Source organism: Pelophylax lessonae (assembly GCF_965119305.1).
Source record: "Pelophylax lessonae genome assembly, chromosome: 1".
Lineage (NCBI taxonomy): Eukaryota > Metazoa > Chordata > Amphibia > Anura > Ranidae > Pelophylax > Pelophylax lessonae.
The window spans coordinates 520588297-520610765 of record NC_138768.1 but is presented as its reverse complement, the minus strand read 5'-3'; the positions used below and the strand labels follow the sequence as shown (position 1 = coordinate 520610765).

The 22469-nt window shown below is 44.9% G+C and overlaps 1 protein-coding gene across 2 annotated transcripts in view; it reads right to left on the bottom strand.

Annotated features, from left to right (window-relative positions):
* The window catches only part of SBNO2 (strawberry notch homolog 2), a 197775-nt gene extending 176840 nt beyond the window's left edge, over positions 1 to 20935 (bottom strand). The window contains exon 1 of one of the 2 annotated variants that reach the window (XM_082264661.1): positions 20682 to 20935. The gene's annotated coding sequence lies outside the window, so the exon portion shown is untranslated. The remainder of the gene's footprint in view (positions 1 to 20681) is intronic. The other variant, XM_082264662.1, reaches the window with a different exon arrangement.
* Positions 20936 to 22469: the final 1534 nt, after the last annotated feature.

The window sequence follows — 22469 nt, the reverse complement described above, 5'->3', positions numbered from 1 at the left end:
AGGCTGGTGGGGGTGTAATGTGGGGGATTTTTCTTTGCACACTTTGGGCTGCTTAGTACGGATTAAGCATTGTTTAAATGCCCCAGCCTACCTGAGTATTGTTGCTGACCATGTTTATCCCTTTATGACTACAGTGTACCCATCTTCTGATGGCTCCTTCCAGCAGGATAATGCACCATGTCACAAAGCTCAAATCATCTCACCACTGGTTTCTTGAACATGACAATGAGGTCACTGTACTCCAATGGCCTCCACAGTCACCAGATCTCAGTCCAATAAAGTACCTTTGTAATGTGGTGGAAATGGAGATTTGCATCATGGATGTGCAGCCGACAAATCTGCAGAAACTGCCTAAAGCTATCGTGTCACTATGGACCAAAATCTCTGAGGAAGGTTTCCAACACCTTGTTGAATCTATGCTAAAAAGAATGAAGGCAGTTCTGAAGGCAAAAGTGGGTCCAACCCGGTACCAGCAAGGTTGACTTAATAAAGTGGTCGTTGAGTGTATAAGTGTAACTTGTGACCTTTTCATACAGTGTTGGCGAACCTTGGCACCCCAGATGTTTTGGAACTACATTTCCTATGATGCTCATGCACTCTGCAGAGTAGGTGAGCATCATGGGAAGTGTAGTTCCAAAACATCTGGTGTGCCAAGGTTCGCCATCACTGTGCTGGAATGTAAATGTGTAACTTGTGTGATTCCGTACATGAACCATATGTGCTGCAGCATACAGTATACATTTTTTACTAATTGTAAGTCACAGTTTACCCTTAAAGAAGAGCTCCAGGGATATTTGTGTCTATAAAAAGTCAGCAGCTACTAAATTGTAGCTGCTGACTTTAAATAGACAGTCCCCTGTCCCAAGATCCAGCGATGTGCTCACCAGAGCCTCTCTTTCCATCTGTGTTCTGTCCCAGGCATCTAAATTGTGGGCACCTGACTGTAACAGCTTTGCGGCTTTACAGTGAGATGCCCATGAGCTGCACTGCACTTTGTGAATGGTCCCACAGTCTTCTGGGACCTGGGACGTGTCTCAGAAGGCTGAAAGGATTGCCTAGGCCAGGGGTGTCAAACTCAATTAAAATTGCGAGCCGCTTCAGCTTTAGGATTGCCCTCAAAAGGGCCGGTTGTATCTGTAAGACTAGATGTCCAGAGCATCCCCTACTCTTACATAGGATGTTAAGAGCCTCACCACCATCAGAAGTTGAGTCCCTCACCCTTCCTTACATCACAGTGTAGGCATTGCTGAAAAGCAAACAGTACAGGGGCTTGAGCTCTCCTGCAGCTGCAGGAGAGGTGTGAGGACCACATGAAATGGCCTGGAGGGCCGGATTCAGCCCGCAGGCCTTGTGTTTGACACATGTGGCCTAGGCATTCTGGGTGGGAGTGGGTATCAGTCAGAAACAGGTACCCCCGGTAAAAAAAGAGCATTTTCGTAAAAAAAAGGAGGGGGGGGGCCTTCTCTGCTTTAAGGCCATTCAAAAAATATATATTATATATTGGCAACCATACCCAGCACTTCTAAAATGTAGACACCAAAACAAGGCATGGATACCCAAGATAGGCACACATATGCAAGACCAGAGGAATGAGATGCTATCCTTGGCACAGTACATGCAAGCAATTACACTTAGAAGTCGTAGCTGGGCCAGCTGCTTTCCTCAATCTTATCTCCCCTTCCGGTAACCACCCCCTGGTTTCTCCAACCTAAACACCGCAAAGCAGGGTAAAAAGCGGTTGAACACTAGGGGTCATAAAGAATATTTTTTTTGAGAATCCCTCCTCATAAACCCCTTCATTGAATAATTCTTTCTGGCCTTTTCTCATATGGAAAGGGAGAAGGAAAATCCTGAGAAATTAGACAAAAGGGTGGACAACTTAAACTTTGCCTGCTCCTCAACCGTTGCTGGGTGGTGGTTTCACTGAATTGTACTCTCTTAGACTAAAATGGAAGAAACTTCAAGGGGCTTTTTATTATGCTGGGTTTGATCTCTGTTTCTTTTTTTTTTTTTTTCTTCCGAACTAGATGGCCTTTTTTCAACCTGACTATGTAACTACGAAAGTTTATAAAGCCATGTATCAGTTAGTTGGACAACCAAAGTCAAAGCAATTTCTATTTGACTCAAAAGGATTACTGCCAAGTAAATATGAAAGCAAAAGTAATATAGTTTTATTTGTGATTTACACATAAGGAGTTATGCTTATCATAAGCAAACAGACTCAGGGCATAATCAAGCCATGTCTCTTGAACTGCATATCATAGCATACGTATGAGTGAACAAAACACACACACAAAAAAAATGCTTTATATGTGCCCAATTCACACCATACATGTGCAGTGTTGTGCAGAAAATAACGTAAGCATTGCTTAAAAAAGAACATATAGACGACCATTGCGGACTTGTGCATGATTATGGTGATCCTGGCCCCATTACCTGACAAGTCACAAACTTGGATGAAGCATACAGCCAGTGCATGCATTCTCCCTGTCTCTCTCACTTCTCATTTCATTAGTGTATCTAAATCTGCCAGTACATATATCACTCCCCTCCCCCGGATTGCCAATTTTGTTGTCCAAAGGTGTCTTTGTTGCTTCTTCATCCAGAGGGTAGGCACCCTAAGACCCCGTTCACACTGGGGCGACCTGGTCGCCTGACAGGTCGCCGTAGGTCGCCTTCCATAGAGAAGCTGTGGACCCATTCTAATAGGAGCGACACAAGTCGCTCCGACTTAGAAAAAGGGTCCGGAGTTTCTTTGGGGCGACCTGGAGCGACCTGCATTGACTTCAATGTTATAAAGTCCGTGCCGGCCGCTCCGAGGTCGCGGTGCGAGCTGCGCGCCGCGACCTGTGAGGTCGCCCCGGCAAGTCGGATCGCCCCAGTGTGAACGGGGTCTGAGACGGGAGATGTGTTACTGGCCAGATCACCAGCTAAGAACAAAGGAAAAAAAAATAAAAAATACAGCCACCACATCTAAAGCATCGATAATCTGCAATATGTTTCATTTTGGGGTTAGGGTTTTAACAGTTTAAAGAGTAACTCTGCTCTAGCAGAGAACAAAAAACACTCTCCTCTCTGGGTGATCTATGTACATTGCAGGGGTTTTAACAATCTTAGTTGCAGATTTCTACCTTTTGTTGTTCTGAAGAATTAGATATTTGTTTCCCTGTGTCCATGTGGTCGGTGAATCTGTATGGGGGGGGGGTGGACTTTATCAATCAGCTGCTGTATTTTCAGGGTTCTAATGAAGAAAGTGGCAGGGTCTGTATCCCTTTAGATGTGATTTCCCTTTAAGAGTATCACACCAAGAACATTTTTGTTGCAGGGGATTCCCAAAATCTGACCTGCATCTCAGTCACATTCACACTGTATTGCACACTGCTTTTGGATCTCAGCACACACTGTACAGAATCCCACAGCATTGTACAACAGCACAGCACATTGTGCTGCTGTACAGTGACATGAATGAAGTATACTTTCGTACACTTCAAATAAAGTTTGTATAAATCCAAAGAAAAAAAGAAGGGAGCTGTGTGTGATGCGCTATTCTTGGTAAACATTTGTTCAGATCAAATCAAATCTTAAAAGCAATGCTCCACCCAAAAGGGGAAGTTCCACTTATTTGCAATCCCCCCCCCCCCCACATTTGGCACTTTTTTTTGGGGGGGGGGCAGGTATCTGGTTTTGACAGGTACCCACCCTCACTTCTGGTCAGATGCCTAACGACGATCTGAGCTGGAAGTTTGTCCCGCCTCCCTCCCAACCTTCTGGGACACGTCACAGGTCCTAGAAGACTGCAGGACCCTACCAGTTTCCTTTACAAACAATGGCGGCGCCTGCACCCAAAGCCAATTGAAGAATCGGCTCCGATGAGGGCATTGATGGATCCCTGGACAAGTAGGTGACCTTATATTAAAAGTCAGCAGCTACAGTATTTGTAGTTGCTGACTTAATTTTGTTGGGGGGGGGGGAGCCTGGAGCTTCTCTTTAACCTCTTCCTGACCACAAAAGGAATACATGAGGTGGCAGGAAAAAATCCAGTCGCCACACATACGCAACCATAGTAGTCTTAAGGTTGCGTGCTGAGAGCTAGCTCATTGGAGTGTTCCCAGCACACTGAGTTGTCTAAGGGCGTTGTCACACTAGCACTTTTGGTGTGCACCCGGGTTCGATTGACGTCAGAATTCGGTTCTTTTTGATTATGTGAACAGTCTTTGAACTCGGGTGCGCACCCGCGAACCGTACCCGAGTCCACTTAAAAAGGGTGGTCTGGGGTACAGTTCATGTGAACTCCAGTACGGTTCGCTGCTGATGAGAACGCAATTAAGGCTCTTTCACGCGGAGCGGACCGCATTGCGATCCACTCCGGCAGTTTTTTTTTTTTTCACAGAGCGGATGACATTTGTGTCATCCGCTCCGTATGTCCGCATATCATCCCATCCGTTTGCGGATGATATACGGACATAATATAAGTCTATGGGAATTGCGGGTGTCAGCGGATGACACCGCTGACATCCGATTTTGCTTCCTTTCCGTTTATTGAACGGAGGAAAAATAGGGTTCTGTTCCAAAAAACGGAACAGAACTGAAAGGAAGAAAATCGGATGTCAGCGGATGGTATTCCGCTGACATCTGCAATGCCATTGACTTCCATTATGTCCGTAAATCATCCGCAAAAAAATAGGATGATTTGCGAAGACATACAGAGCGCCCGTGTGAAAGGGCCCTTATACCAAAGCGAGCAATTCTATCCATTTTGGCACCTTCTCGTTTACAGCGGTTGCCAAGCAACATGAGTATGCGCCGGCTGCAGCTTGATGACACAAGCGTACCGCAGTTCGAATACAAAAATAAAATGTGAACAAAGTTCATCGGGGGCAGGGGCAGGGGGAGCAATCGAAATCGGGTTCGGACCAGGTAATCGCACCAAGTGTGAAAACAAAACACCCTGAGACAGCTCTGGGTCACATCATGTGACTGTTGTGAGAGTCAGTGTTGTGATCAGAAAGCCACAAGAAGATGACACAGTCTGTGTTTGACCAACATCAGCCACAAACTTAAAAAAAAAAAAAATACTGCAACATGTCCTAAAGCTTATCGAATTCATCCAATCAAAATTGAATATTTTCACTACTCAGGATTAAAAGGTGCTGGACTGTGGACTGGATGAAATTCTGGAACACTTTACTAGAGTTTTCTTATGCCTGGAACACACGATTAAATCAGACGAATGATCGTCCTCTTTTGTTTTTTTGCATGCTAATCTCAAAGCGAAAATGAAGAGTTTACTAAAGTTACAAAAATTCTCATACGACAGAATAAAAATTAATACGTATGGCTGAATTTTCATCGCACAGACATCGCATGTGTTTTTCAGAGCAGTGCACTTCGAATCACATGCGATGTCTGTCATTGCACTAATGTGAACCGGGACTTAAAGAGGTTGTAAACTCGATAAAAGTTTTTTTTTTCTTTTGCAACCTGCAAGAGAAAGACATAATGAGCTAGTATGCATCGCATACTAGCTCATTATGAAATACTTACCTTAGAACGAGCCCCCGCCGTGCCGCTCTCTTACCTGTATGACGAGCGACATGTTCAGTCGCCCGTCTTCCGGGATCGCGGCATCCGGCCATCTGATTGGCCGGAGCCGCGGTGACGTCACTCCTGCGCACGCGCGCGGGAGCCGACGGTCACGGCACGGGGCTCTGAAGGAACGGCACGATCAGCCGTTCCTTCAGAGCGCATGCGCCAGTGACGTCACTGGCCGCATTAAAGGTAAATATCTCCTAAACCGTACATGTTTAGGAGATATTTACAGTACCTATAGGTAAGCCTTATCATAGGCTTACCTATAGGTACAACTTCCTGAGGAGGGTTTACTTCCTCTTTAATGAAAATCATACGATCTGGTATCCCACAAGAAAAATTTTCGTGCATGTCCCATCGGATTTAATAACATGAATTATCGTAGGATCGCTTTAAAAGCAGTATTTTTCATACAATTTTCCGATCATGTGTACGGCCCATTAGGCTCCATCCTTTACAGAGACAGTCCAGAAAACATAAGCCACTTGTAATTCAGGTTAAAAAGTGATAGCAAATTGCATTGACTAAATGTAGAAGTCAACATGAAATGCGCCATAGGCTGTTAAGCTTTTTTACTCTTTGTAGGCCAGAGGGTGAACATGGTGTACATACAGTAATATACGCACACACAAATGTACTTATACATATGCCTGTAGGCTGTAATCTGATACCACAACCTGTCTGGGTGTGTCTCTCTAGAAGAGAAACAGAAACTAACTGTGATCCAAATAACTAACTATACATAATACATAGAGCCCAGGAAATGGAACCCTTCAAACAGTCATGGAGAGACAGCTACACATGTATACTGGAAAACTTTATTATTTTCCGCACACATTTAAAAACATTTTAGGAAAGGTTTCTGTACCTGTTAACAACATCTTTACCTAAAGTGAACGCATACCTGTTGCATACAACATACACAAAAAAAAACATCAGCAAAATCAAAAGTAACAGCCTCCTAGAAAGCCTATACATTTCCAAAAACGATAAAATTACCATAACCATAATCTGCAGCTAAACACTAGATAGTAAAATGAGGAAAAATCTGCAACAGTGACAAAAATACCAAACCGACAGGGGTTCCAGCCTTCCCCCTACTGTACTAAAAAATGTTTATTTCGGTGTTGCTGTTGGAGATTTCTCCTATCTCTTTGGTAAAACCTTGTCAGCAGGACAGGATTTGGAAGTAAATATCACTAACGGGGCACCGGGATGCAGCAAGCACCCATTAAGGAAGGGGTGTCAAACTAAGTTTCATTGTGGGCCGGATTAGCAATATGTTTGCCTTCAAAGGGTCGGCTGTTCCTGAGATGGACTACGCACAGAGTGCGGGGTTCAGGGGCGCGTTACACACAGAGTGAAGGGTTCAGGGGTGCATTACGCACAGAGTGCGGGGTTCCGGGGTGGGCTGTATACAGAGTGTCGGGTTCAGGGGTGTGTTACGTACAGAATGCGTTATGTACAGGGTTCAGGAGGCAGATCATTTTCGCTCTCTGATTCTAGAGATCTGTCTCTGCCATGTCCCTCTGTGAATGTGTGCAGGCATCTGTTATTTCTGGGACTCCCTGAGAGCAAAGCTGTCCCTTGTAAAGGCTTCTGTGCTTACAAGTGACAGTGGGGAGCAGAGGTGGCAGAATGGAGTTCCATTATGTTTCTTCTACAAAACTGGGTGCGAGGGCCACATGACAAACCCTGGCAAGATTGGATTTGGCCCACATGCCTTGTGCTTGACATATGTGTAATAAGACTAATCACACACGGAGCAAATTTCTTTTCTGCAAAATTTGCTTGATTCCCCATCAACACAGACCGTTTTGATGTGGGAATCCCTCCTAACCGGCCATTTTCTTATCCTGGTGCGCGGGGCAGGGCAAGTCGTCCCCACTGCTAGAAGACAGTGATTATTGCTAGACAGTCGCTAGCGATAATCGTAGGTAAAATACAGCATGCTGGTTGTACCCAAGTTGATCCATCGATCAACTTGGTACATTCAGCCTGCCCATACACAGTTCGAATCTTAGCCGGTTCTTGCTAAACAGCCCGAGATTTGAACTGTGTATGGCCTGCCCAAGGCTTTATGTACACCAGTGGTGTCCAAACTTTTTTCAAAGAGGGCCAGATTTGATGAAGTGAACATGCGTGAGGGCCGACCATTTTGCCTGACATTTGAACCATTAAAATAAATACACACACACACACACATATATATATATATATATATATATATATATATATATATATATATACACACACACACACACACACATACCCACACACATACATACATGCATCCTTCCATACACACACACATACATATATCACACTACAGAAACAGGCAGTAGGATTATAGAAGTGACCTCTCCTCGGTCAGCTCCACAAGATCCTCGGTCGACTCCTACAGGTGGCTGTGTGCGGTGAAGGAGAGAAGGCATGCAATTTTCATATTCATGCTGCACTCCCCCGCAGTCGTGGGCGGCGCCGGGCAGATAGAGCCAAATGGGGGAGCAGAGCGGGACTCGGGAGCAGCCGAGCTGCCGAGGAAGGCCAGAGGCTCCGCCCCCGAGCCATCGCATCGGGCGCGGATGTGAGGAGTCTCTGAGAGAAAGGCATTTTAAAGTCAGCAGTGTCTCAGGGGGCCATATAAAACTAAAGGACGGGCGGCAACTGGCCCGCGGGCCGGACTTTGGACATGACTGATGTACACATAGCCTATTAGGACCACTGGCCACGAGAAAATGCGAAAACACAGAAAAAAAATCGTGAGTTTGCTACGTTTTTAGGCCAGCGGTCAAACGTTCTTATCCTGAACACGTTTCTTCTGTGTTCAGGAGAGGAAGGTTGAACCTTCCCTAAGCGCAGCAGCTCCTAAATGATCCTAAAAGCCTACTTGTACATGGACACATAGGCTTTTATGGAGTTGTGTTAAGGAACATTGGCCAAAAAAACGCCAAAAGCTCCTAAACTCAATTTAAGGAGATGTAGGGTACATGAAGCCTAAAGCCTCGTACACACGCGTCGAAATTCGGCAGGGAATTTTCATCCGACGACCGATCTGCCGATTTTCAGCTTGTTAGTATGATGCTTCCGACAACCGACTCCGACTTTTCGTCCGAAACAAATCTGGTGTGCAGGCTATAAAATTTTTGTCCTCCGTCAAAACACGGACGATTTTCGTGCAGTCAGTACAGATTTCGACAGGGAAAAATGTTATGAGCATGCCTAGACTTGCTCAGAGAACACAAAGAAAGCAAACCAACACATGACATCACTTCTGAAGTAGAATTTTGTCGGGCGGGAAAAATCGTGTGCAGTCTAGGCACATTCCAACCAACAAAACACAACTCTGGACAAAAGACGGACGACCGGTCGGCGGAAAATCGTTGCGTGTGTACTAGGCTTAAGGCTCCATGCACATCTGAGTGTAGCAATTTACTGGAGTTTTTTGGGCGTTAAGTGTTTTTGCAGCTTTTTACAATTGTATTTACAGCACTTTAGGAGCCTATTCCAAGTGTTTTACAGCTTAAGGTGCTTTTGTTTAGCCAATAGAAAACACTAGGGGAAGGAGAGGGAGAGGAAATTAGGAGTGAAGAGCTGCTGTATGAGCAGAAACCGAGCGAAAAAACACTTGTAAAACGCTCAAGTCAGACATTTCTATTGAAGTCTATGGGGCCAAAAACAAGCTCATGTATTTCTTTGAGCGTAGATGTGTGTGAAAACCGCTTTAGGTTAGTCTTCCATCTCCACTAACACACAGACCAGGTGCAGCAAAAAAGAATTCTGGTGGGCGGGAGGTCCAGCAAAATCACCTTTACTTCAGCAAGTCCATAAAAACATGTTCAAACACACAAATAGAGGGGAACAGCATCACCAGCTAACGCGTTTCACTCTCACTTAGGGCTTAATCATAGCTCATTTTAGCGACAGGTGTTTTGCTTCAGGCAACAGAATGCTCAGATGTGAACAGGGGCCGTGTAATGGGATTTGGCTTGTTGAGAATTTTAGAGCTACAAGCAGAAAATAGCTCAGGTGTGAATGGGTCCTAAGGCTTCCAATTCTTCCGCACTATCTAAAACTAAGAAAAAATGTTTTGGTTGAACATATACTTCATGGGGGTTTATGATCCATCACTGTCCTAAAAAAAAAAAAATAAATAAATCACATGAAACATTCACCGATTTGCCAATGCATTTGCTGGTGAGTAGCAAATGCTTGTATTTTTCTTCTAATTATTATTTTTTAAATTATAATAGTCATGGAAAAGAACTATACTACACACAGAGATCACATGCGATTTCTGTGCGATGCAAATTCAGCCATACAAACTGTATGGCTGAATTCGCATCACATTCAGACCAAAGTCGTGCAGGACCCTTTTTTTGGTACTCACCAGAATCGGATTGCATGGGTGTTCACACCCATGCGATCTGTTTCCTGTCTGAATTGATAGTTTGCACTGCGATATGCAAACTGATCTGCGGATGGCTTTAACTTTGTATTGACATTTCCAGCATAGAATAAGGCAGTGTGAGCGAGTCGGGTGCCCGCATCGCACCAGTGTGAACCGGCACTTAAGGTTCATTAACCACTTGCCGACTGCCCACAGTATAATTACTGCGGCAGTCAGCTCCTCCTGGGCAAAGCGATGTAGTACTACGTCGCTCGCCCAGGAGCCTGTAGGGGGCGAGCACGCGCCGCCGGAGGCGCGCTCCCGCCCCCGCTCGTTCACGGCCATCCCCGCGCGAGTGACCGGCGGCTCCAATGTCCTCGCCGCCATTACTAGTTAAAAAAAAAACAATAAAAATGACATAAATCTTTCCCGTAGTTAGTAAACGCAATAACTTTTGCGCAAACCAATCAAAATACGCTTATTGTGATTTTATTTACCAAAAATATGTAGCAGAAAGCAAATTGGCCTAAAATGTTAACAAATTTTGTTTAAATTTTTTTTTGGGGAATTTCATATAAAAAAATGTTTTAAAAATATTGTTATTTTTTTTAAAATGGTCGCTCTTTTGTTTATGGCGCAAAAAGTAAAAATCGCACAGGTGATCAAATACCACCAAAAGAAAGCTCTGTTTGTAGGAAAAAAAGGACGTCAATTTTATTTGGGTACAGCGTCGCACGACCGCGCAATTGTCCGTTAAAGTCACGCAGTGCCGAATCGCAAAATAGGCCCTGGTCTTTGAGCAGCCAAATCCTCCGGGGCTTACGTGGTTAAAAAAAAAAACATGCTATACTTATCTGCTCTGTACAGTGGTTTTGCATACAGTGCCTTGAAAAAGTATTCACACCCCTTGAAATTTTCCACATTTTGTCATTTTACAACCAAAAACGTATAGGTTTTTAACTGGGATTGTAAACGATAGACCAACACAAAGTGGCACACAATTGTGAAGTAAAAGAAAAATGATAAATTGTTTTCAAAATGTTTTACAAATATCTGAAAAGTATGGTGTGCATTTGTATTCAGCCCCCTTTACTCCGATACCCCTAACTAAAATCTAGTGGAACCAATTACCTTCAGAAGTTACCTAATTGGTAAAAAAAAGTCCACCTGTGTGTAATTTAATCTCAGTATAAATACAGCTGTTCTGTAAAGCCCTCAGAGGTTTGTTAGAGAACCTTAGTGAACAAACAGCATCATGAAGGCCAAGGAACATACCAGACAGGTTAGGGATAAAGTTGTGAAGTTTTAAACAGGGTTAGGTTCTAAAAAAAAATAAAAATATCCCAAGCTTTGCAAAGCTCACGAAGCACTGTTCAATTCATCATCCGAAAATGGAAAGAGTATGGCACAACTGCAAACCTACCAAGACATGGCTGTCCATCTAAACTGACAGGCCGGGCAAGGAGAGCATTAATCAGAGAAGCAGCCAAGAGGCCCATGGTAATTCTGGAGGAGCTGCAGAGATCCACAGCTTGGATGGGAGAATCTGTCCACAGGACAAGTATTAGTCATGCACTCCACAAATCTGGCCTTTATAGAAGCGGAGGTTCGCCTTCCAGCAGGACAACAACCCTAAACATACAACCAGAGCTACAATAGAATGGTTTAGATCAAAGCATATTCATGTGTTAGAATGGCCCAGTCAAAGTCCAGACCTAAATCCAATTGAGAATCAGTGGCAAGACTTGAAAATTGCCATTCACAGATGCTCTCCATCCAATCTGATCGAGCTTGAGCTATTTCACAAAGGACAGGCAAAAAATTCACTCTCTAGATGTGCAAAACTGGTAGAGACATCCCCAAAAAGACTTTCAGCTGTAAGTGCAGCGAAAAGTGGTTCTACAAAGTAGTGAATACAAATGCAGGCCACACTTTTCACATATTTACTTGTAAAAAATTTTGAAAACCATTTATCATTTTCCTTCTTCTTCACAATTATGTGCCACTTTGTAGGGATGCACCGAAATTTCGGCCACCGAAATTATCGGCCGAAAATGGGTTAACATTGCCGAAAATAAATATGGCCGCCGTGGGGAAGGAGGGTGCAGCGCAGCGCAGGGCAGGTTTTAAAAGTCCCGCCTCTGGCCGGCCGTCCGCCTCTTAATGACGTCCCTACTACGATCTGTGCATTATGAATGGACATACCAGGCGGGGGGGCGGGGCGAGCGGCCGCTATAGAGAGAACTAATGTGATCCTTCACTGTCAGCTCAGCATGTCTATGTGTGAATGATAAAAGAACTGACCTGACACCGGGCGGGGGGGCGGGCGGAGCGGCCGCTATAGAGAGAACTAATGTGAGCCATCCCTGTCAGCTCAGCCGGACTATGTGTGAATGAGAACAGAACTGAGCTGACACCGGGCGGGGGGGCGGACGGAGCGGCCGCTATTAGCTGTAACTATGTGAGAGCTTCACTTCCTTGACAGGCATGTATCTCCGCTGACAAGGAAGTGAAGCTCTCACATAGTTACAGCTAATAGCGGCCGCTCCGCCCGCCCCCCCCCGCGGGGTGTCAGCTCAGTTCTGTTCTCATTCACACAAAGTCCGGCTGAGCTGACAGGGATGGCTCACATTAGTTCTCTCTATAGCGGCCGCCCCCCCGCCCGGTGTCAGGTCAGTTCTGTTATCATTCACACATAGACGTGCTGAGCTGACAGTGAAGGATCACATTAGTTCTCTCTATAGCGGCCGCTCGCCCCGCCCCGCTGCCTGGTATGTCCATTCATAATGCACAGATCGTAGTAGGGACGTCATTGAGAGGCAGTGCCGCCGGCCAGAGGCGGGACTTTTGAATGCAGGACACGCGAGGAGGAGGACGCTGAGGCAGTGGGGGTGGGGGGGGAGATGAGGCAGTGGGGGTGGGGGGGAGCTGAGGCAGCTTACCAATGATATTAGTATTATGCAGCATGAGGGGGTTAATGTATTGTCACTGCAGGTCACTCATCTATTAGTGACCGACCAGTGGCAGGTAATTAACCCTTTTGTGCTGCATTAGTGCAACCAGTGTCAGTGTTAATTAACACTGGTTGCACTAAGGCAGCACAAAGGGGTTAATTACCTGCCATTGGTCGGTCACTAATAGATGAGTGACCAGCAGTGACAATACATTAACCCCTCATGCTTCATAATACAAATACCATTGGTAATTAAATTAACCTCTTGCCAACCCGTCACAGTACATATACCGTGACAGGGTGGCAGCGACAGGTGTACGTCGCTGCCTGTTTTTGGTGTATGCCCCTGTTCTATCCATTTTAAATTTTTTTGGGGGAAAAAGTAATTTTCGGTTTCAGTTTTCGGCCAAGGGCATCCTGCATATTCGGTTTCGGTTTTCGGCCCAAAAATTTCATTTCGGTGCATCCCTACCACTTTGTGTTGGTCTATCACATAATTAAATACATTTATGTTTTTTGTTGGCACATGGCAAAATGGGGGTAAGAATACTTTTTCAAGGCACTGTATACTTTAAATGTGATGGCTTGTGATCCGCCCTGGGTGTCTCCACTCTGGATGGAGGAGCAATGGAGACAACTTTGGACAGCAACATTGTCAAACTGTGGCAGTGTTAGATGCACTAGCAAATTTATACTTTACATAACTAACAAAATTAAAACCAACCTTTAGCTTAAGCCAGCCAAACATGCGTCAAATCCCAAAAAAATTCTCTTCAGAAAATCGTAACTAAGAATTTTTGTTCTAATTTCGCACCATTAGTGGGCTGCAGCAACGGACGATTTTCCTGCGGCCATTGAAATTTGAGTGATTTGATGTAATCGAAAAAGAAATGTGCATGAGCGCAAGAAAAGAAAATTCCCAGAAAAAAAAAAAAGATTCCTGGCCATGAAAAATCTTTTCTGTAGCAACATGAGGGGAAAATTGAAGGCTTGGTTGGTTGAATTTCAAAATCAATGGTGGCACCATCGAGTTACAAAATGTACAAATTTCTGGATTTTCTACAGAAAATGTGTTCAGCATTCGACCTATGTATGGCCTGCATAACCCTTTTTTAACAGCTGCAGCAGCTTTTTTCGTTTGGCATAAAGGTTTTAAATAAAAGACTAAAAACAGGCCATCATAAGCACCCCAGTAAGGGTCCTTTCACATGGTCCGCTGTGCGGTGCGGACCGTTCTCTGCTCAGCGGGGATTGATCCGCCGATCCCTGCTGAGCAGGAAGGTGACAGCTCCCTCTCCGCTCTGTGTGCAGAGAGGGAGGTGTCAGAGCCCCATACATCTCTATGGGGGAATCGGATGAGAGCGGACCGCCTGTCCGCTCTCATCTGATCCGATCCCCTGGACGGATGGAAAATAGGGTTTCCATCTGTCTGGATTTCACGGACAAGATCAGATGCGGATGGCAGTGGGTGTCAGTGGACATGTCTCCGCTGACATCCGCTGCCCTATAGGGATGCATGGAGGATCCGATCAGGTCTGCCTAAAAAACTGACAGGCGGATCTGATCGGATCGTTCGTGTGAAAGAGGCCTTAGTGTTAAATAGTTTGTCTCAATTCTCTAACTGCTACTTTGTCCAGACAGCTTTTGTTTTGTTAAAAAAAAGGTTGACAAAAACCAGACTAAAGCTGCCCATAGCTAAAACTTTCGTTTGAATAAAAAAAAGAAAAAGAAAAATTAGCTAGCTCAGCAGGGACCGGCAAAATGTCAATCCTTCTTTGGCCATTTCTGCTCCTGTTTTTCAATGGAACAAATGGAAAATATTTGTCAATCATCCAGCTGCAGCCATTGATCAGTGTATTCTGACAGTGGAGTCTCGCTGTCAGAATACAATGGCACAGCAAGGAGAATTCCAGGCCATTTCCTCAGGTAAAAATGCCCAAAAAATAAATAAATAATGCAGCCACCACATCTTACAATTGGCAAGCTGTAACATACTGCATTTGTGTTTACGGGGTTAATACAGCTTTTAGGCCCTTTTCTATAAATCAATATCTTGATAAGCAAATACTTAATTGTTCTATAAGGGATGGAATCATTACTGAATTCTGAGTGACTCCGTACAGGCCAAGATTTTAAAGCAGCCACGAAATGTACTTCTTGGAGGATTTTAAATAATATTTTCGTAAACCTTTTTCGAACAGCAAAAGGAAGTAATATCTTGTAAACCCAATTGGGCCCCAAAAGGACATCTAGTAATAAAGTGGCACTTACTGCATACTAAGTAAACAATCATTACTAGAAATGTGAACGAAAATGCACAGCCAGTAACTTATGACAGCAGAGGAAGCTGCCATCTTAGCTTCAAGTTTGATCTGCAGCAGCCATGGTGCTGCATATGTGATCAGTTATGACACCAGCCATTTAATGGCTTCACGGTTCGGTTAAAAGCACAAGCAACTGTGACAGTTACCATGTCTTTAATGTAACTGTTTTGGAAAGCAGTTAAAGTGTTACTAAGCCCAGGACCCTGCATTCACTAGATTTGGTCTCACACAGAAAATGGAAATGCAAATATTGTAGTAAATTAAAACTGCTAAATACGTTTTTTTCCATCAGCGGTTACAACAGCCTTGTGACTTCTAAGTGTGTCTGGTTAAAGTTTAGGAGTTTTCATTTTCCCATGATTGCCCTATGAGAATGCAGGACCCCTGACCTTCTGTCTGAGCAGTGCTGATTGGCCCTGTGCTGATCACATGCACTCTCCCTTGAAAAAGAAAAAATATACACCAAATTGAGCAGGTGCAGCTTATCCCCTAGCTCTGTAATTATCAAGAGATACACTGCTCAAAAAAATTAAAGGAACACTTTTTAATCAGAGTATAGCACCAAGTCAATTAAACTCCTGGGATATTGATCTGGTCAGTTAAGTAGCAGAGGGGATCGTTAATCAGTTTCAACTGCTTCGGTGTTAATGAAAGTTTGCAAGTGGAGGAGGCCACTAACATTTTTCTTTTCCTACTCATCTTTTCTGACTGTTTTTCACTAGTTTTGCATTTGGCTAGGGTCAGTGTCACTTCTGGTAGCATGAGGCGTTACCTGGACCCTATAGAGGTTGCACAGGCAGTCCAATTCCTCCAGGATGGTACATCAATACGTACCATTGCCAGAAGGTTTACTGTGTCTCCCACCACAGTCTCAGGAGCATGGAGGAGATTCCTGGAGACAGGAAGGTACTCTAGGAGAGCTGGACAGGGCCTTTGTGCAAGGAGGAACAGGATGAGCACTGCCAGAGCCCTACAAAATTACCTCCAGCAGGAGTTGTTTTCAGACTTTTGAAACCAATAACTGGTGATTCTTATATGAAGGTCCTTGTTCAGATACTGCTATAGGACAAAAACTCTCTGTCCCAGTCTCCTACTTGTTCACCTGTGCAGTCACCCTGTCATATGGACTACACAGAGACTACAAATGGCTGTTTAACACATATTACACAGGTATGGTTCACTGTTGTCACCATTAGGAAAACTTACAAAAAAATAACTAACTGAATGACGATTAGCTTGCGAAATTACAGTGTATATCATAAACAATTGACTTCTTTAAAAAAAAAAAAAAAAAAAAAAAGGTTTTTTCCCCAGCAAAACAGTAATGCTGATCTCCACTTCCATCCACTTCCATACTGTACTCCAGTGATGGCTGCATGGCATTTCTAGGGGCTCATTTACACTGCATGCAGTCAGCTGTGTGTTTAAACACAGTACGAAAGCATACACAAGAAAATGCACCACCGATGCATGTACATGCAATGCATTTTAAAAAATAAATAGTAAAAGAAAGAAAAAATAAACACATTACAGATGTAAATGCACACTAAACACAGGGGTTCCGGCGTAAACAAAGGGAAGGTTTCCCAATGGTGACAACACTAGTCTATGCATGCATGTAATGCATGCGAAAACAGAACTGAAGGTAAAAATACTTACCTTAGTTCCAAAGTCCTTTGCCAGCATCTTCTCTTTTTTTTATGGTGCTGGTTTTCAGCTGCACTGATTGGCCAGCAAGCGATGACATAACTGCTGTGCATCTCAGTGTACATTCTAAAGAAGACTGTAAACAAGCAGGTAAGTGGATTTTGTTTGCAGAAGAGACACTGCATGTCACTTCTGCAATAAAGCCCCTGCGTGTTCACAATTTTTTTAACTTTAGTTTCACTTTAAGACTGGCATTTGACATCCCTGTCAAAAACCCATGTGACAGGGTGACAACGTAGTAGCATAGTTGGGGGACAAAGGCAGAGCACTGTTACCCTTTAATAGAAAAGGCTTAAAGTGGTTTTAAACCTCAGACATAAAATATGAACAAAGCATATCCCTCTATAGTGTGTACTTGTCTCAGTCCTGAGCAATAAGGGTTTTGTAAGGGAAACACTGTATCTGTAGGAGTCACTTCTGACAAGTTTTCCTGACACCAAGAGAAAAAAAAGGTGACAGTGAAAGGATCTTCAGCACACAACCTATGATTGTCAGCCTCAGCTCTGTGTATGGGAAAGGTTGCCCTGTGCCAAGAACTTGACCCCCAGCTGTACCGCTGACCCCCTGTCCACACTTGTCAGGTGCCCAGACACTTGCGATGTGGACCTACCCTTGCTATGCTAGTTTGCTCCGACCCCTTCCCATCTTTACTCTTTGCCAGCCCCAACCTTTCAATAAAGAGCCTTGTAATCACTCCTGCTCTCTGTCTGAGGTTGCAACCTCATCCCTTTAAAACCGAATACATAATATTTACACAGGTTCTGAGGCAAATTTAATGCAGATAAGGCAATAAGTGAGTTTAATTACAACCTTAAAAGAGATGTGTGTTCCTTTCATTTTGTGTGACATGGCAAGAGACATTCTTATTAGTAGCTGCTTAGGCTATCTTTTACATTATACATGTGCCATATCTGCTGGAAAGATATACAATGAATGCTCCACGGACCATTTAGGTTCAGGTATTGCTATATACTGCGGATGGCAATCATTTCTGCTCCAATGCTATGTCTCGTTGATATCCCTGTTTGTTTGGCATACCTTTAAATAAAGAATTAGGCTACATGTACACGGGACGTTTTTAAAAGTCCTTTGAACGCTGGAATTTAACAGCTATGTAAAGGACGTTTAAAACTTCTGTTGTGTCGCGTTTGCAGCCGCGTTTAGCGGCATTTAGCGGGCGTTTGCGCTCAGATCCGTTTTTAGAGATCAAAAAATCATTCTCCTTTAAACAGTAAAAACGCAAGCGCTAAACGCGGGTGATCGCGTTCGGTCGAGTTTTGCGTTTGAAACGCCGGTAGACACACGTTCTGAACATCCTGAACGCAAATAATTGCTTTCCAAAAAACGACACTGAACTCAACTGCCTGTAAATGACGGTGAACGACCCTGTGTACATGAACAGATAAGATAACATAGAGGTGGGTTCAGGAGCTTCTGAAAAAAACTCCCAACTGCTCCTAAACGTCGGTTTACAAGTAGCAGTGTACATGAGGCCTTATAAAAAAATAAATAAATAAATAGAGATGTGTGGGTTTCTGTTGATTTATTTTTACCTATATGGATGTAGCATCTGTCCCCCGGCGCCTCTACACTGAGAACCGGGCGATTGAACACCGCCAATCGATTGGTTCTCACAGCTCTATGAGCAGAGAGCTGCTGACTGTCAGTCACCGGCTCTCTGCTCTGCCCCCCTCCTAGCTCACTGGAGAGCTGAGCTTTGGAGAGGACGGAGTGGCCAGTTCAGTCTCTCAGCGGCTCGCTGGGCATCGGTCCACGGATTTAGCAGATCCCAACTCTGTGCTTGTGATGGCACGGAGCCTGGACCGACTTCTGTGACGTCAGCAGAGTGCAGACTTCAGCCCCCTCTCTGCTAAAAACCTGTCACAGGAGTGAAAACACTAACTGCTTTGCTGTAATCCATAGAAGTACAGCAAAACGAGTTTTGGCTGTACTTCCTTAACCACTTGCTACCCGCCCGCCGTCAAATGATGGTGGAGCGGTGAAGCTATTGTTCTGGGACGCCGTCATATGATGGCGCACCAGAACAGCCTCTCTCGCACACCCCCGGGGGCGCGCGGAGCAGGGATCGTGGCCGTGCCGGGTTGCTAGGACACGGCGCAACCCCGATCTCAATAAAGAGTCAATGACATGACTCTTTACCCATGTGATCGGTGGTGACATGTAAATGAGGAAGTGCCGTTATTCGGCTCTCCTCGGCTCACACTGTCAGTGTGTGAGGCGAGGAGAGCTGATCAGCGGCTCCTCCTAATAGGGGAAACAAGTAATCAGAGCACTGATCACCTGTACCCTGATTACACAAAATGTAAATAAAGTGCCAATTACTGCCCGCCATCAATGCCCACAATCAGTGCTGCTAGTCAGTGCCTGCTCATCTAGGCACTGATGGGAACTGGCTGGCAGCACTATGGGCACTGATTGTGGGCACTGATGGTGCTGCCCATTAGTGTCCATCAGTGCCTGCTCATCTAGGCACTGATGGGAACTGGCTGGCAGCACTATGGGCACTGATTGTGCTGCCCATTAGTGTCCATCAGTGCCTGCTCATCTAGGCACTGATGGGAACTGACTGGCAGCACTATGGGCACTGATTGTGGGCACTGATGGTGCTGCCCATTAGTGTCCATCAGTGCCTGCTCATCTAGGCACTGATGGGCACTGATTGTGGGCACTGATGGTGCTGCCCATTAGTGTCTGTCAGTGCGGCATATTAGTACCTCCTCATCAGTGCCACCTCATCAGTGCCCATAAGTGCCACCTCATCAGTGCAGCCTATCAGTGCCCATCAGTGCAGCAGAAAAATTATTTATTTTCAAAATTTACTCAAAGAAAATAAGGAACACTTTTTTTTTCTATCTTTTTTCTTTTTTGTTGTAACAACCTAGAGGTGACTAAATACCACCAAAAGAAAGCTCTCTTTGTGTGAAAAAAATGATAACAATATCATACGTGTACAGTGTTGCATGACCGCGCAATTGTCATTCAAAGTATGAGAGCACTGAAAGCTGAAAATTGGCCTGGGCAGGAAGGGGGTGAAAGTGCCCTGTAGGCAAGTGGTTAAACAGCCACAGATCTTGCGGAATTAATATGTGTTTGGTTTTAAAGGGATAAGGGGGCAACCCTAGTGTCTCACCCACACCTCCATCACAACCACGAATAGGGAAGCTGAATCCCTTCCCTGTCTCTGCCCGTGGATGTGCCATGGGGCAGAGTACGCATGAGCCAGTATGGTGGCACTCTGGTGAGCAGGAGGGCATTGGAGGGGGAGAAGAGACCATTTAACAAGGTAGCCTGAAGATCTGCTTTAAACAAGGACCAGGCTATTTTTTCGCGATACTGCTTTAGCTGACAATTGTGTGGTCGTGCGACACTGTACCCAAAATAAAAAATTGTCTTTTTTCCCCACAGAATAGAACTTTGATGGATGTCAGGTTTGTTGTTGGATTTCTATCTACTTTTAATCCCCTTCCACTTCCTGGCCCTGTCATGGAAAGCACACCATAGAGAATGACATGTGGGGTCTGTCCATAATACAGTTTATAGAAGAGCAGCGCCCTGCCACATCCTCTTCCATAGCTTCCTCCACAGCCTGGAGAACCTTAGACGTGTTGTGGCACCACAAGCCCCAGCCTGCCCTCACACACAGCTCTTGTAGCCCACCCTGCCCCGTCAGGACAGCTGCTTCCCCAATTTTTCTTACCACAATCGTCGCCTCTGACTTCCGGGACAGCAGCGCCGCGGCTCCCCCTCACACCGAACTCTTCCACCGGGGCCGCCAGTCTAAACCCCCCTTAACATGGCCCTCCGCTCATGGACAAACTCTGCCGGGATTTTTTCTTTTTTGTTTACAACTTTTTTTTTTTCTATTACTGATTATTCTTCCGGTCTTCCAGCCGTGTACCCCAGGTTTCCGCTCCCTACTTCCTGCTTCCTGTAGCCATCTTACACGAACTTCCGGCTGTGACATCATTGGGCGTGAAGTTAGGGCGCCCTGGTTACCGGAGTCTCCTGTGCGATGGTGTGGCGTCACGTTGGCGTCACGGAGGCATTCTTTGGCACTTAGCTCATACATCAGACGATCATTGCATGCTTACCTATTTATTTCAAGGGATAGGAGTGGTTTTCATTAGTTACAGATAACGTTTCTTGTTTCAAAAACAATTGCCATAGCTTGCTGTTACACAATCTGCCATCTAGGACCTTGCATCTAAAAGAAAGGTCTACCTATTAAGCCTCATGTAAACAACAGCCGTTAATTGGACGTTTACAAGGCTCCCAACTGTCCCTGATTTCAAAGGATCTGTCCCTGATTTCAAAGGAACTGTCCCTAATTTCAAAGGATCTGTCCCTGATTTCAAAGGATCTGTCCCCGATTTCAAATGAACTGTCCCTGATTTAAAAGGAACTGCCCCTGATTTCAAAGGACCTGTCCCTGATTTCAAAGGATCTGCCCCTGATTTCAAAGGAACTGTCCCTGATTTCAAAGGATCTGTCCCTGATTTCAAAGGATCTGTCCTTGATTTCAAAGGAACTGTCCCTGATTTCAAAGGATCTGTCCTTGATTTCAAAGGATCTGTCCTTGATTTCAAATGAACTGTCCCTGATTTCAAAGGAACTGTCCCTGATTTCAAAGGACTTATCCCTGATTTCAAAGGAACTGTCCCTGATTTCAAATGAACTGTCCCTGATTTCAAAGGATCTGTCCTTGATTTCAAAGGAACTGTCCCTGATTTCAAAGGATCTGTCCCTGATTTCAAAGGAACTGTCCCTGATTTCAAAGGATCTGTCCCTGATTTCAAAGGAACTGTCCCTGATTTCAAAGGATCTGTCCCTGATTTCAAAGGAACTGTCCCTGATTTCAAAGGATCTGTCTTTGATTTCAAAGGAACTGTCCCTGATTTCAAAGGATCTGTCCCTGATTTCAAAGGAACTGTCCCTGATTTCAAAAGATCTGTCCCTGATTTTAAAGGAACTGTCCCTGATTTCGAAGGGTCTGTCCCTGATTTCAAAGGAACTGTCCCTGATTCGGAACAAAGTCCCTCTTTCCTCCTCATTTGTCCCTTATTTTGGTCTGATCTATATAGTTGTATATTAACCACTTGCCGACCAGCCGCTGCCTATATACGGCGGAAGGCTCCCCTTGAATCTCCGTACCTGTATGGCGGGAGTGATCCTGGGAGAGCACGCGCCCATTTGCCAGCGGGATAGCCGATCCACCGGGCCGGTGGCCACGACTGCCACCTTTGCACCCAGTGCTGTATCTTGGCCTAAGCAAACAAGGCCCAAGCCTAGGGGGGCACTTTGCAGGGGGGCAGCAAAAAAAGCTGCACAACAAAAAAAACAGCCTCCTCCCGAGTCCCGCACGAAAAGGGTCTCCATCGGCTTGCGCTACACTTTTAATATAGTGCCAGTCTTATGGGGTAAACTGACCAAGAGGGCAAAATCCAAGAGGCAAATCAGTCTGGCGACCCCATAAAGCGGTCAGTAA